The following is a 17,187-nucleotide window of genomic DNA, read 5'->3' as shown; positions in this document are numbered from 1 at the left end:
GTACCTGTCAGTGAGGATCCGGAGGTTCTGACATGATAGGGAATGTGGTGGTTTCATAAACAGGAGACTCCTTCAGGAAGAGCTGGTCTGGAAAATAACTCCAGGGCAAAAATGTCACCTCCAAATATAAACTCTGAGAGGACAGGTCCTTTTTTTGTCCTGCTTGACAGTAACAGTGCCAGGCACAGGTAAGTACTTGCTGAGCAATTGTTGACGAGTTCTTCTTGCTTGTCCAGGGCTTTAAAGCCCACTATTTTATTTGACCCTCCCTAAATCTCTGATATAGGTATTGTATCTCTATTTTTCAGGTGCAGAATTTGCTCAGATTGTAGCAGGAACTTGTCCAAAGTCATACATAGTGTCAGATGTTGACCCCAAGTTTTCTGACAGCTCCACCATGCCCTCGGGCCTCCACACATAGGACTTTTGCTCTGGGGTGAATTGTGGGTAATTACAACAATGGCAACAGATAGAATTACAATGTCAGGAATTCAGTCCAGAAGGATGGATTTGGGGTCATCACTGAGGAATAAAATTGCTTGGGAAAAAAGATGTAATTTGGCTAAAAACTTTGCATGGGCTTCCCTGAACAGGATCATGTATCAAAATGGAAGTTAGGGCAAGGCAGCTCTTCTCATGCCTCATCACACTTTTTCATCACTCATGAGAACCAGGCAGGGGTTCAAATCCCAGCCCTGACACTTATTTGCCAAGTGACCTGGGATAATTCAGTTTGCCTCTATTTCTCAGTTTTCTTCTCTGTAAAATAAGGACAATAATAGCATCCACCTAATGGAATTGTTGTGAAGGACTAAATAAATATATGTGACATGCTTAACACAGTACCTGGCATGTGGTAAGGTAATAATGATAATGATAATAATAATAATAATTAATAATTATAATTATTATAAATATATAGTATATAATTCTTATATTTATATTATTATAAATATATAATATTATATATTATATATTACATATTATATATATTATATATTATATATTATATATTATATATTATATATTATATATTATATTATATATATTATATATTATATATTATAAATATATAATTATTATTATTATGAAGGAAGGCAATCCAGCTTGGGAAAAGAGTCAGAAGATGGAAGGTGGGGGAAGACCTCCAGAGGGATCTAATAACATGAGTTGAGTCTAGAAAGTTAGATCAAGTCTAGGAGTAAGATCAAGAAGAGGAAGGATTTTCAGACAGAGGGAAGAGTAGGTGGTAAACCGCAGAGGCTGTATCTAGCTCTCTGTTTAGCAGATGAAGACACAGAGCTGCAAAGAGAGTAACTTCTCTGTTGAGTGCTATGCAGCAAGCAGTAGCAGAGTGTGGCTGGCCTCCAGGCCCAAGGCTGAGGGGTGGGGAAAGCTCTAGGTATGCCAGGCCTAGGGCCTGCCGAAGAAAATGGCCTCAGCCCTCTCTGCTGGGGCTGTTTCTGGAGGGCACAAGGCAGGGTAAAAGTGGGGAGGTGAGGTGGGCCTTCTCCAATATCTAAGGAGTTAGAGGGAAAGCCAGGTCCTGCTTGACCTTTGAGCTGCACCGTGGGGAGAGGGGAGTGGTGGCTCTCATGTGCTTGGAGCCTCTGACAGTTGAGGGGCTCACTGAACTGCCAAGTAAATGAGCCAAGCATTGGCTCCTCATGAGGCTGTGTGATCTGTATTACTTACAGATCTGGAATCTGGATGTGGGAGCAGGCACCTGGTCTGTTAAAGATCTGAGGAGTTACCAGAGGAGGCAGATGCTTCTAAATCCACAATCCCCTGTGTGGGGGCTATGCATTTTCAATTGCCTTTACAATCTTTATAGGGTCTAGTATCTGTGAGGAGCTGGACAGAGATTCTTACCTGGAGTGTCCCATGGTGAGTCCTTGACTGAGATGAGCCCAAGAATGTTGGTCTTGGTGATAGACTCTCTTATGGAGTGTTCTGTTTGCTCCCGGGGGGGGGGGGGGGTGAGTAGTGGTGGCTAAAGGGACTGGTAGCTCCTTAGGGACAAATGTTGCAGTCTAGAGAAATGCACCAAGGCTTCAAATCTCTACTCTGTCTCCTGGATATCTGAGCTTTGCCGAGTTATTTAACTTTCCTCCTTTTCCTCCTCCATAAAATAGGGTTAATAACAGCATCAACCTCGTGATTATTCAGAAGATTACATGAGGCTGTGCATGTATAACACTTAGCAAACGAAAGAACTGACACAAAGGAAATGCTCAGCAATGTTAATTATCATAGTAGGGTCTCAGATTTAACTCATAGTCTAACTCAAATCTGCAGTAAGATTGCGTCATGTTTTCAATTGATGATCTAACCTCACTTTTGAGCCTCCCATCTCTCTCCCCACTGCTAAGGGGGAAAATATAGTTTTTAGTTCCAGCCAGGATAAAATTCTGTGTGTGTGTTTTTTTTTTAAGTGTCAGTATCTACATATTACCTCATCTTTCTCTTGGAATTCCTTCTGGAAGATTCTCAACTTCACATTAGTCAGACTGGGCAAGGCTCATGTACTTGGAGAAGCAAAAGTGTATAATGCATTAACAATTTCCAAAATATTGCCTCTGCTACCCTTTTATTGTTATATGAATGATGTAGGGCTCCTGTCATCCACTCCAGGCTGTGGTTAGGATTGCAGCCGATCTTACACCCCCAGGCCAAACAAGGCATGGGCTGTCCAGGGTGGAACGACTGCAGTGGGCCCCTTGAGGGCACCTGGCTGCAGTTGCAGAAGCAGCTGGTCACAGAAGCCCTCACCAGACGGCCCCTCATCTCTACACAGGCCTCATCTGCACCCACCGCTGCTCCCTGTGCCAAGGGAACGTGCTGCCCGCTCAGATCCAGCCACCTGATCTCCAACTGCAGCCCTGGTCTGGTTCTCAGAGCATTGTTCTGTTCAGAGATTTCTTTCAAAAGAAAAGCAGCAGCTCCAGTGGCGCTGGAAAAAAAATTCTTTATTAAATACAAAAAATAAAAATAAAAATAAAAAATACCCCACTCTCTTCTTTCCTTCTGGAGAAGCTTCTCTGGATCAACATCCAACTCTCTGTCACCCACCAGCCATAGAACCCAGACTCAAAGTCAGATGGAGGGCACGGAGCCCCGATGGGGGCCACTTACAGATGTCACCACTGGCGGGGCTGAGCCGTGAGGAATCAGTCTGCAGCTGCCTACAACTTGTGTTTGAACAGCATCTCTTGCCGCATTCCTGCAGCTCTGGCCAGGACAGTGGCTGGAGAAGCTCTGCGATGCTCTGACTGACCAAAGTGCACATGACTTCAGATGATAGTAAGAGTTTTTTTTTTTTTTTTAACGTTTATTTATTTTTGAGACAGGGAGAGACAGAGCATGAACAGGGGAGGGTCAGAGAGAGGGAGACACAGAATCTGAAACAGGCTCCAGGCTCTGAGCTGTCAGCACAGAGCCCGACGCGGGGCTCGAACTCACGGACTGCGAGATCATGACCTGAGCCGAAGTCGGCCGCTTAACCGACTGAGCCACCCAGGTGCCCCGATAGTAAGATGTTTTGAGGTGACCATTAGCAAGTTACTGAACCTCTTCTGTGCCTCAGTTTCCTCTCTCTAAAATGGGAATAGTGCTGTACCACACAAGGTTATTATACAAATTAAATAGAGAAGGAGTTAATTTTCAATTTTTTTGGAATGTTTATTATTTTTGAAGGAGAGAGAGAGACAGAGTGTGAGCAGGGGAGGAGCAGAGAGAAAGGGAGACACAGAATTCAAAGTGGGCTCCAGGCTCTGAGCTGTCAACACAGAGCCTGACGTGGGGCTCGAACCCACAAACTGTGAAATCATGACCTGAGCAGAAGTCAGATGCTTAACTGACTGAGCCACCCAGGCCCCCAGGAGTTAATTTTTAAAAGAACTTTTAGAATGGGCTCTGACTCATAAGATATGCTATGTAAATGTTTGTTAAATAAACTGCAAAGGTCATTGCATTAAATAGCACTGGTTCATACAGTGAGAAAGTGGATTCCAAGAGGTGTGTACACCTTGACTTTGTACTAATATGTCTTGAGCATCTTTCTAAAACTTGCTTTTTCCCAAATGGGGTGAGGCTTCAGACTGAGAACCTTGGGCAGGCAAAGACCTCTCCAGAATTTAATACTTAAACTTTTGTTTTCAGTATAATTAATTTTACATTTATTTTCCCTTCCTGGTATGTAATATTGGTTTTCCACTTATGATAGTGGTATAAAATTTATTTAAGATAAAAGTGAATAAATCTAAAGAAAAATAGAAAATGAATAATGGTATTGGTGACATGTGGACATGGCAAAAGTAATAATGGGAAGTAAATCCTGGAATACTAAGAAAATCTTAGAAGCAGTAAATGTCTGTCTATGATCTCTCTCTCTCTCTCTCTCTCTCTCTCTCTCTCTCTCTCTCTCTCTCTCTGATATATATATCATATACATGTCTCTCTCCCATCATCATCATCATCATCATCATCATCATCATCATTTATCTATCTAATCTATCATCTTTCTATCATCCCTAAAAAGAAGAGGGTGTGGAGTGTTGACTTTTAGGTCTGCTTTGAGGAGTGCCTTTCTCTACCTGAGTCCCAAATGCCGGCTCTACCAGTTCGTGTGGTCCAGCTCTCTAGACACACCCCAGGCTGGTGCTTCTTAAGGCTCTGCCCCTGCAGGTCTCCCTCCCCTCACTCTCTCTCTCTCACTCTTTTAATCTTCTTGCCTGGCAGAGTGGCTGTAAATTACCACATTAATTTCCAAATCAAGCCAAGTTCCATAGTAACAGAACAGCTTCCATCCAGACCTGAAAAGATTCATTAGGAAGTTGATTTGATAAGTGCCCTCAACTTACTCCTTCAAAAGAACAGCTGCATTTACCCAATTCTGATAGCACTCCAGGGGCTGGGGCACCAAGTAGCTGTGAGCCTGACACCCGGGCTGCCAGAGTGAGTCCTGCAGCCGGTGCAGCAGAAAAGCCAGGGATTCAGGAGCACTGGACTGTGGACCTCAGGAGGACATCAGAAATTTGGGTACATGAGTGAGGGGGGTGCTGATTTGCCTGCCCCCTTTGAGAACTCTTGGATGCCTCCAACTTCTAGTTGGTAAACTTGCTGGGAGAGGTGCTGGGGGAATGCTTTAGACTGAGAGTCGCAGGATGCTGAGATTGTGACTTAGAGGCAAAAGTGGGGACACAAGACACCCCAACCTCTATATGTCAGGGGGAAGGACTGAGTAGCCAGGCACATACTTCATGGCTTAAATGGATCATAAAATGTTTATTTTATGAGATTTGAGTCATTTTCAATGTAAATTGTCCCGATAAGTTATTGCTTGAAAGCCTCCATATTCTCATCTATAAAACGGGAACAATAATACCTTCTCACAAGGTTTCTGTGAGGCCCGAGTGGGATCACGTATGTGGAGCTCTTAGTACAATGCCTGGCATGAAATTACATCCACCTATGGCGATTCCAATGATGAACGTGATGGCTCACAGTCCACATTTCTGACCACAGCACCACTATCTACCCATCGCTATCTCCCTCAGCACTCTCTCACTCAGCAAGTGAAGCGATCCTGACCCGCCCTTCCCTAAGCATCTCTCCATTCTCAGCACACCCTGTTGAGACTCTTGTCACCTTTCATTTGCATATGCTACGACTGGCTTCCCAACCAATGCCCCTACCCCAGTTAAAGCTGAGAGAGGGGGGTGAGGCAATTCTTCCTCTTCCCTCCTGCCTCCCCTCTCAGCAGAGTGGCTCTGGAGTGGTTAAAGCCCTGGAGGAGACAGATGCGCAGTGATCGGGATGCCCCACTCACAGGAGGTGTGACTTTGGGCAAGGGACTTGACTTCCCTGAGCCTATGTAAAATTGTGTGATGCTTCTTCTTACTTTATAAAGTACTGTGCTGTTCAGTGAGATTGTGTTTGTGAATTGGTTAGCCCAGAGCCAGGCCCAGAGCAAATGCCTGATAGATGTTAGTTACTCTGTTCATTTTCCCAGACTAGCCCTTGTGCTTGTCCGTCCCTGGAGCCCAGAGCTGGGAAAGACTCAGGCGCAGCCCTTCAGGCCTTCACTTTCCAGTGGGGGAGATGGACACCTGCAGGAACAGCCAGAACTCAAGGTACCAGAGGGGATACTGTAGGGGCCTCTCCAAAGGCTTCCTAGAGAGATCCACACCTGGAGACGGGCAGGATTTGCCATGTGGCCTCACATGGTGAGAACTGCATACATGAACAGAGATACTTAAGCCTGTTGCAAACACACCCTGATGTGAAGGGCCTGAACCGAAGTTTCCTGCAGGAGTCTGAAGAGAGAGAGACAGACAGAGACAGAGAGAAAGAACCGTCAGAGAGCACCTGGCTCAGCCAAAAATGCTGGGAGTGACTTCAGAGCCAGTTTCTTTTTAGTTGAGAAAATATTTTGAGGAGACATTGTGTCTATTGTTTTTGCATACTTTATGTGATTTTATTTAACTGTGAGAAAGACAGTAATAACAATAGCTGACAAATTATTGACGATCTACTATGTAGCCAAGCTCTGACTAAGTGCTTTTCGTGTATTATCTGATTTGATCCTCAGACAGTCCACTGGGGTTTATATGAGAGTTGTTTCCTTGTTTAACTGACAAAACAGAGGCTCAGAGAAGTTACACAACTCGGGACCACGGTTAGAACATTGCATCTGCCTGACTTTGGATTGTCAGCTCTTCATCATCATTCTGCTCTCTGGCACCAGGAGATCCAGTTTGCAGACGGGAAAACCAAGGATCAGAGGAGCAGCGATCATTTTGGAAGGGAGTTGCAGGGCAGTGGTGCCACGTGGAGGATGCAAGGACAGGTGCTGGGGAAAACAAGGGAGTGGCACGTTGGGGGGGGGGCAGCCTTCCAGGAACAGAACCAAGTGCCCCCCTCCTGGCAGAGCTTCCCTGCTGACAGGGCCCAGTTTCAGGCCAGCAGTGTTCTGTTGGTACAAAAACAACATTGTGCAGGTTCCCTGGTTAAATCTTCCTAATAGCATTCATATTTGCATTACACGTTCCTGTGGCCTGCGGTGGGGAGGGATCCCTTGTTTTAATTTGGCAGAAACTAATAAGTCTGAGTGGAGAGACATCACACATCAGGCTGAACATGGCATTGTCACCCCCTCTAATTTGTTAGACAATACAGCCCTGCTGCAGCTTCCAGTGTGGACGAGGAAAAATAAACACATGTATATTAATGACTTTAAAAGATTTCCGTTTATCCAAGCGTGTCTTTTTCTTTTTATTCAGAATATCATCAGATCAATAATTAGTCCCCATACATTTTAATAACTGGAATTTTCACTTATGATTGTTTTTCATAATTTTGCATTTATGTTTGACAAGTTCAGGAACTTGTTTAGTTTGAAAAGGGAGAGAAAAAGTCAGGGTTGGTTTCTTCCTGTGTTGTGATGTCCAAAATCTTAAAAAGCAGTGGAGGTATGAGCTGAGAGGGGCTTGCTGAAATCCAGTAAGTCGCTTGGCCTGACTATGTTCTGGATGGTTGTAACCTTAGGGATGTGTGTGTTGGAGTGGGGGCAGGGATTGGATTCTTCATTATTCAGTGTTTTATGTTTTTTTTTTTTAAGTTTATTGATTTATTTTGAGAGAGAGAGAGAGAGAGAGAGAGAACCCAAGCAGGCTCGACACTGTCAGCACAGAGCCTAATGCAGGGCTCGAACTCACAAACCATGAGATCATGACCTGAGCCAAAGTCAAGAGTCAGATGCTTAACTGACTGAGCCACTCAGGCACCCCAGCCCAGGGTCTTATGTTTTATGATTAACAATAAGTCCTCCTCAGAAGGGAGACCCACTGGGGAATGTGGGGAAGCATTCCACATGCAGAAGCCAGCAAAGTGTCTTTAAGAGGTATCTTGGCCCCACACACTTCCAACTTTAATCTCCTTTCTCCTTCAGGAAAAGCCATTGTCACAGTAATGGTGGAAGGGACCTGATATCCACTGACACGTAATTCATGCCAAATCCTTTCTGTATCACCATCAAACCCATGACAACCTTGCCCAGCAAATATTATTACTCCTCTTACAGAAGAGGAAACTGAGTTTCATACAGGAAGCACGAGCTATCCTGGGCCACACAGCTGAGAGGGCTCTCAACTGCAGTTGGCCTGACTCCTTTGTTGTGTCTTCCCATCCTTCCCTTGCATGTCATACTTTCCACTTTGCCATTATGACTAGCACAGAACAGTATTCTTCCAGGGAGCATCCACTGTGGTCTCTACACCAGTGTGTTTCCCTTCATCATGGCACTGTTCTCTGCTGTGCGGATGTGTTGATGCCCCATATATACACCTGTTTACATGATGTTTCCCACCTTAGAATCTGGACTTCTTAGGGTAAGGGCCATACCTATTTATATTCATTTCCAGGGTTGGAAAATAAATCTTTAAGGGAAAAAAGGGAAGGGAGGGAAGGAAGGAGAAAGGTAGGGAGAAAAGGAATGAATTATACTAAAATAAATTATGCAGATTCTAAAGTTGCAGCCTGTCTCAATGCCCCATATTCATGCCAAGTGGAGAAGCCTCATTTCTATTTTCCCATCTTCTTCTTTTTATTTTTTATGAATGTGAAGGTTTATTTATTATTAAAAGCATATTATTATTTTTAAATGAACTAGGTGCTCTGAGTAAGGCAAAGAAAGCTATGACATGATCTTTACTATCCCAGACCTTATAATGGAGCTTGAGAAACACACATACAGGATCTGTTAAATAACTAAATAAGGGAGCTTATGATTCAGAAGGGGGAAGAGAGCAGGGATGCACATAAGCATCTGCAATGGGCCAGGAGCTGGGCTAGGTACTTTACACACATTATTTCACTCAATCCTCACACTTGTTCAGTGGGCATGACAGCCCCCCTCCCTTTTATAAACCAGGAGATCATGGGTTGGGTGGAGGGGCTAAGTGAGTAACAGAACTACCTGGTAAAGAATGGGGACCCAGGTTTGTCAAATTTCCAAAGTTTATTCTCAGTCAGGCTCCCAATGAAGAGAACAGACAACACAAAGTAGATAGGTTACTAGGGGTAGTGGAAGCAGGCAGAAGATATCCTGTTACCCTTGCATCTCCTGGCCTGTTCACCTGCCAGCCCCAAGGTTCTCTTGCATTACCCAAGTCCTGAGCAATCTTGATGTTGGTGGGATGGCTTTGGGGCTCAACCTCAATCAAGAGTGGGTGGATTCTGGAATTAGGCCCAAAGCCCAAGCCTGGTATGTTGGATACCAGCTGGCAGCACTCTCCCACATCTTCCTTTGTTGGTGTTGGCCCAGTGGATGCTTGCCTCAGTTTCCCTGATAGACCTCCACTATCCAACAGAGTCCTCAGCCTTGCCCTCAGTCTGTTTGGCAGACACACTGATCCTATAACTGGCTATTCCCTTTAATTGAAGGAGTAGAAAGCAATACTGTGTCAGCCAGTGTCTGGTTGAGAAGTAAACCCCTCTAGATATTTCAAGCAAAGAGACTTTGTTATAAAGCTCTTGGAGGGGTTGGAAAACAAAACAGGAAATAAAGGGGGCGCTCCCCAGAAATCAGTACCAAAAGGAAGCCATCACTGCTCTTGGTCTAGAAAAGGAAAAGGGGGAGGAGTGGAGGCTTCACCCCCATGACATTCCTGGAACTGGTATCGGCACAGCTCCTACAACCCAAGAGTTCACACTCTTGTGGATAACAGACGCCGAAAATGACATCAATTTCTTCTGGCCTTCTTATCACACACGTGTGCTTTCCAGTTGTAGAATCAGACTGGATCCCAGTGGGCACAGGAATCTTAGAAGTGTAGTTATAGGTTTCCCGCTCTACAGGTGCCCAGAAGAGTTTAGAACAGCAGGTATAGAGCTGAAGACCAATGACAATATCCAGGACAGGATGGAAAGAGCAAGGGTTTGGGAATCAGATGGTTTTGGGTTCATATCCTGGCTCTGTGTTAATGGGTTCTTGGGCAATTTACCTAACTTCCCCTGACTTAGTTTCCTCATCTGTAAAGTGGGAATAATAGTAATTATACCTTCCTCATAGGGTTATTGTGAGGCTTAAATAAGATTTACACATATACAGCACTTAATACAGTCTCTGTCCATACTAAGTACTCTCTATAAATGTTAGTTGTTGTTGGCAGTAGGGTATTTCAGTTTACTTCTCTTTCATATACACACAATCCTGTGTTTCTTGAACTCCTTATCTCTACTTCCTTACCATTACAAATCAGTATCCACGTTCACCATCCATGAGTGCTTTTAAAAATGAGCCAGATCCTTGGAAGATATTGTACATTTGCAGAGAACCTTCCTGTCTATGCTGTACAAAAGTGGTACCCTACCCAAAACTGTGCTTTTCCTCACTCTCTTCACCCCAATTTCCCTGGTAATGTCAAGAAACTTAACAGGAATCAAGCAGGAGTAGAAAGTCTCACTATATGCCTGCATCTTTGATCTCCTTGATTCCCATGACAACCATTAAGATAGGGATTTTTGACTCTATTTCACAGAGGGGAAGACTGAGGCCCAGAGATATTATAGATTTAGGTACTGCACCTCCTGCTTCCCACCTACTCCTCTCTCCGAGGCCCCACGTAGGAATTGCAGGGCTGGACTGCTTGGTGATGCTCAGCTCCTTTGAGCAAGTGTTTCCTGGGCGCCCACGAGTGGTGGGCACACAGCCAGGCAGCCACTGCCAAGCCCATCCCATCTGGAGTCAACTCACGAGACTCACGCGGCTAGGAGGGGGTTGGCAGCAGGAAGAGGATGGTGTGAGAAAAGAACATCTCATGCTCCCTTTGCCCACGCATGAGCCTCTCCTAAAGAAGTTGGATCCAGCCACTTTATTCTGCTTTCTGGCACTTAAAATGCAATATTGGGCTGGTTCCAATTCAATCCCATCTCATATGGGTTTATTGAGCATCTACACAGATGGGTCACGCCCAGGGTCTGACCTAGGGAAGCTTATGGTTGGGGGAGGTAGATATGTAACAGTAAAGGCAACACTGTGTGGTCAGTGCTATGTCAACGAAGCACAGGGCTTATGGGAACAGAGAACATGGGTTCCTAGTTCTGCCTGGGGAATAAGGGATGGCATCTCAGAAAGAGTGGCTATTGAGCTGAGCCTTGAAGGAGGCAGAGGAGCTGGTTTGATGAAGGAGTTGGGGGTGCTGGCCCAGGCAGAGGGAGCAGAAAATGCAAAGGCCATCTGGGGAGCTGAGAGAGGCTCATGTGGCTGACACATGGAGGGCAAAGGCCCTGGTGGCAAAGGCTGAGTCTATGAGAGGCCAGAAAGAGTTGAATCACAGAGGGCCTTGTGAATTATGTCTGTGAGCACGAACCTCATCCTGGGGACGATGGACAGCCACTGCTGGGTTTTAAGCAGGAAGTGACATGGCCAGATTCATGGTTCAGAAATAGCATTCTGTGGCCAGAGTGCAGTGAGGAATGACCCAAAGCAAGACAGGCCACTGAGGAGGAGGTTGTTGCTGTGTCTGTGGCCTAGACTGGGCAGTGGTACAAGGAATGGAGAGAGGGGCAGATTTGTTCAGGAGATACTTAGGAAACAGAAACAACCAACATAATAACAGTAACCATAGTAAGCAAACACATAGAACTGTCGCCATGTGCCAAGCACCAGTCTAAATGCTTGACATGTAACTGATTTAGTTTTCACAATAACCCAAAGAAACATAACTGAAAGGGTATGTATCATATTCAAGGATTAGAGATTATATACCTAGTAAGTAGTGGAGTCAGGATTCAGTCTTGGGCAGTCTGGCTCCAGAGTTCAAGCTCTCAATCCCACATTATACTGCTCTTGAGGTTCCTGTGCTCAGTGGCTGATTAAGCATAGGGTGTGAAGGGCAGGGAAGACTCTCAGTTTTCACAGAAGCTCACACTCAGCAGAGCAAGGCAGAGCTGGAGGAAAGCACAGAAAGCATAGCCTGAATCCTCTGTGGCTCGTGACCAGATCCCTTCTTTTTGGACCCAGCTTTTTGTCCTCACTTTTTACTATAGAGTGAATGTTTATATCCTCATATGTTAAAAACTAACGACAGTGTGATGATATTTGGTGGTGGGGCCTTTGGGAGGGTTCTGCCCTCATGATGGGGATTAGTGCCCTTTTTAAAGAGAGCACAGAGATGTCTCCATCCCTTTCCTCCATGCGAGGACACAGCAAAGAGACAGCTGTCTATGCACCAGGAAGCAGGTCTTTGCCAGACACCAAATCTGCTGGTGCCTGGATCTTGGGCTTACAGCCTCCAGAACTATGAGAAATAACTTTTGTTCAATTGTTTAAGCCATGCAGTGGATGGTATTTTGTTATAGCAGCCTGAGTGGACTAAGATACCCTTCCTGGAATCCTGTGGGAGTCTTGACATTGTTCAGGACCTTCAGCTCCTGATGAACCCTGGGATTTCTAAGCCTTTCCTCCTAAAGGGGTCCTGAGGACACAGAAATACTTCAGACATGGTCCCTGTCATTGACAGTCTTGCCGGGAGCACTCCTGCTTCCAATCTCTCCCTGTGCCCAGCATACCCCGTTCATTAGGATGTCCTCTAAACTACCTTGTGAAGGACCTTTTATTTTTCCATTTCCAATATGTTCTGGACCAATACTTTTGTAAAATACAATAAAAATGTCTCAGCAATGTCAAATTGCTCTAAAGGTTTCTAAGTCCTTGCTCTCACCTTTTCTTGATGTACTTCTCTCATTGTGGACTGGTAATAGTTCATGGATTAGCCCCAGTTCACAACCCATGCTTTGTTGAGCATTGCTCAAGTCTCTGACTCCAATTCCACTGCCACCACTCTAGACTAAGCCGCTTACCACTTGCCTAGACTTCTGCAGTAGTCTTCTAGATGGTTCACCCTTATCACATCCTGGTTGTCTCCAATCATTCTGCACCAAGTAGCTAGAGGAAGCATTGCAGCCCATAAGTTGGGCCATGACACACCCTTGTAAACCCTGCTGGGGCTTCCCATTTTCTTTGGGGTGGTTTGTGATGGGCCCATTTCTACTTCTTGCTTCCTATTTAAACTCTCACTTTCCTACTAATCCACACACATTAGGCTCCACTTCATACCAAATTGGTATAGTTTTTAAAAATGAATGTACTCTTTCATGCCTCAGGGCTTTTGCACACTTTGTTCTCTCTACATGGAATGTCTTTTATTAGAAATTCATTCATTCTTTGAAGCAATACTTCTGGGACACTCACTATAAGCTAAATATCATGCTAAGCACTGGCACTGCAAAGGTGAAGACAATACAGCCCCTGCCCTTAAGAGCCCATGATCATAGGGAGAGAGATAAGTTGACAAACACTGACCACATAGTGGAGCAAGGCAGTGACAAAAGAAAGCACAGGGCAGTGGGAGTTCAGAGAAGGGTTTCATAACCCAGACTGGGGTAGGCAAAGGCTGGAATAGGTAGCCCTTGGAAAAATCACCAACGAATCATTCAGAGCTCTCCCAGCAAGGGCAAAGGTCGGGATGAGGAAAGGTGATCTGGGCTGAGGAACAGCCTACGCAGAGGCTCAGAGGTGGCAGGCAGGGAAGGGGGGTGGAAGCACAGCAAAAGAAGTTTTCCTCATTGCTCAGCTGTCAGGCCTTTTCCCATGTCCTAAGGACACAGCACTGGTGCCAACCACCCCACACATAAATACACGCCTATAGACTTAAATACACACAAATGTCAAAACATATATTGAAAGCCTTAAAAATATTATCCTAAGTGAAAGGAGCAAGACACACAAGGTCACACATTGTATGATTCCCATTTACATGAAATATCCAAAAGAAGTAAATCCATAGAAACAGAAAGTAGATTAGCGGTTGCCAGGGACTGGAGGGAGAGGGAGTGTGGAGTGACTGCTTAATGGGTACAAGGTTTCCCTTTGGGGTGATGAAGATGTTTTGGAACTAGATGGATGTGATAGTTGCACAACACTGTGAATATACTAAGTGCCACTGAACTGTACAGTTAAAATGGTTAATTTTATGTTATGTCAATTTTACCTCAATTTTTCAAAAATGTATGGAAACCCATAGACATATTCATTCCACAAACATTTACTGAATGCCTCCCATGTGCCAGGCACTCTACAAAGCACTAGAGATTCAGGGATAATTCCTGCCCTGAAGGACCCATACATGTAAATAGAAACACAGATATGAACCCATGCAGACAAAAATACATGCCTCATGAAGACATACAGACATATTCACTTAACATTCACTTAGCAAATATTTATTGAGTGCTTACCACGTGTCAGGCAATAGGCCAGATGCTGGGCCTACAGTGGGGAACAAATAGACATAATTACTGTCCCCATGGCTTAAGGACACGAACACATAATCATCTACAGAGGCACACCCAAACTGAAGTACAGAAACACACACACATACCTAAACAAGGACACATCGCAGCCACATATGTTTTGGGTGGAAGAAATGAGCAGTAACACGCAGGCAGGCAAGCATAGCCCCCCATGCTCCCTGACGTGCACACACATCCCTCATGCAATCAACAGGAATTCCATTAAAAGGCAGATTAAAACTGGCTTGAGATTTCAGAGCCTTCTCAGGAGAGGGGAATAAACAGACCTCAGTAGAAGGGCCTGGAGCATTGAGGGGGAAAAAAAACCCAAGTCTCACTTAAGTGATTTTTGGCAGAAATCAAATTAACGGCGAGACTATGGACCGCTGACAAGGTGCTCCATCATGCTCTGCTGTGTGAATGTGTTTCTTAGACATGTTGTTTTCATTAGCACTTCATTTGATAATGATAAATGGCATTTTCATTTGAAAGGAAAATATTAAAAAGTTCTGATTTGCAAGAGCAAGTTAGAATAAATGATATTATTATGTTCTGTCACTTGTTTGGCTCAGAGAAAAATAATAATAATGATAACAAAAAACCCCAACAGCTTTCCCTGCTGAAGAAACACAAGCATTTTATTTCTCCAGTGAGCCATTTGCTCACCATCAAATCTGTCCTTGGTGCAGAACCTGCCGAAAGGAGATGGTTTAGGATGGTGGTAGAGAAATGCTAGACATCAAAGGCCATTAGGGTGACCTTGGGAAGTCCTTGGGTCCTTGTGCGCTAGGAGGGGGAGGGATTGCTCACTGGCTGAGGCTCTGTTGGGACCTGGGATGCACTTTCTTGCTTTTGGGTTAGATTTCAGCTTTCTTTCCACCAATTTATAGAAGCCCAGCCTCCTCTGAACTTACTTCAAGCACCCCAGAGTCATGGTGGTTGACCAAGTCACTGCCCTGCTTACAACCTGTGAAGGGCTCCCCATCAACCTATAGGATAAAGTCCTAACTCCTTAGACTGGCATCCTAGGCCCTTGGCTACTTGCCCCTGCCCCCAGCATCAACTCACAAATTCCCCACACTCACTTTATGCTATAGTAACTCCATACCATCCCTTGCATATGCTTTCCTTTCTACCCACGTGGCACACAGAGTCCCTGGACATCTCGAGTGAATTCCTACTCATTCTAGCATCTCCCTGTGAGATCTTGTCTGAACTGTCTTCCATGAATGGGCCTCATTATTGCTTCCCAAGTCTTATTTTTATGTACCTTATCACTGGTGTGAATGCATGAAATGGGCTGGTACAGATGAAAAGCTGCGAGTTATTGGCATGGTGGTGCGGTTGGTGCGAGCAGGTGTGGCGAAAGGGAGTGCTGGGGTTGCAGCTGGCCCTAGCCTGTATAGGGCTGGGTGTCTTCAAAATCTCTATGGCCTCGCCTATCCCAAGCTAATGAGTGCTCCCTACTCTGGCTCCCAAAGAACTCTGGACTATCCTGCCCTGTGATCAATCACATCTTAATGTTTGCAGCTTTCTGGGTCCATAGTTTTGCTCCTTTCTTGCCCCTGGATCGAGAGCTTCTTTAACACAGGGTCTGCTTTGTGTTCTCTTGGTGCTCCCAGGGTCTGGCTCAAGTTCTGCTCAAAGTGAGTATCTGTTAGGTAATCAAGTGAGGAGATGATGGCATGATGGCCTCTCTGAGAAGGGCCTGTCACCTAAACTTAAGTAGAAGTTGTGAAAGTTGAAGGCTGGGGAGAATTGTTGTTGTTTGGGTGACTTTGTTCCTGGTATTTTTTCATATCAATAATGTAACCTTTCTTTTCTCCAGAGGTGAATCAGAGTCAAATACGCTTGTTTGAAAACCTAGCACAGCTCGGTGAGGGTCGATGGCATTAGCATGCATTGGGAGATTTCCAACGTCTGGGTCAGCCTAGGCAACGGATGACTTTCCCTCCTGTCTCCTTTGTTGTAGAGGGAGCTTGGCGTGAGGGAAGAGGGCTGAGTCTGCTGCCTCTGGATGGAGTGAGAGCTTCTCAAGGTCAGTGACCACAATAACACAGGACTTTAAGGCTGTCTTTGGTCTTTCTTCCTAATCACTTGACTATTCACTGTCTCATTAGATGGCCTCCAAGAGCCCAGTTCAACTAACATGAGGTGAGCTCCCACAAAGTGCCAAATACCCTACTGGGTACTATTGGCAGAAGAGATAGTACACATCCTATTTTATAGATGAAGAGGCTGAGGTTCAAAGAAGGGAAGAGTCTTGTCTAAGGTCACACAACTGGATGGTGGATGAATCAGGACTCTAGACTCCAGGTCTGTCTTGCTCTTACCTAGGTTAAGGGTCTCCTCCTTCTCCCATAGCATCCATAGGTATTGAGCCCTGGAATGGGTGCTGGGGGAGTTAAAGGGCTGAGTTGGTTGTGGATATTGGGACAGATAAGAGAATTTGTAGCCTGGCTGACACTGAAGGTCTCCATAGCCAAGCCCTACTTCTGTCTCCAAAAGTACTTCTGCCTCCTTCCTGCACATCCCACATCTTGACCTGTACTCCAGTCACAACTAGGAGTTCTCTAAGCTGACCCTGCCACCTTCTCCACCCCATGTCTTTGCTCAAGACGTCCCTCCCACTTGGCAAGCTCTTCTATCATCTTCACCTGTTAAGGTTCCTAGCATCCTTTAGGATCCAGCTCATATCTCATCTCCTCCAAGAAGCCTGCCAGCTGCATATGGTTTGGTATCCCCACAGCACTATAAGCCTTGTGGACGTGGATTTCTTGAACTATATCTGACACATAATAACAGCTCAATAAATGTATATGTAATGACAAT

General features: G+C 45.0%; 1 long non-coding RNA gene across 1 annotated transcript in view; it reads left to right on the top strand.

Annotated features, from left to right (window-relative positions):
• Positions 1-17,187, top strand: part of LOC102902450 — a 127,869-nt gene that overhangs the window by 90,090 nt on the left and 20,592 nt on the right. The window contains exon 9 of the long non-coding RNA XR_006584262.1: positions 16,328-16,393. This is a non-coding gene — a long non-coding RNA (uncharacterized LOC102902450). The remainder of the gene's footprint in view (positions 1-16,327; positions 16,394-17,187) is intronic.

This window comes from Felis catus, chromosome C1 (genome assembly GCF_018350175.1).
Source record: "Felis catus isolate Fca126 chromosome C1, F.catus_Fca126_mat1.0, whole genome shotgun sequence".
Classification (NCBI taxonomy): domain Eukaryota; kingdom Metazoa; phylum Chordata; class Mammalia; order Carnivora; family Felidae; genus Felis; species Felis catus.
This window is presented reverse-complemented; position numbering and strand designations above follow the sequence as displayed.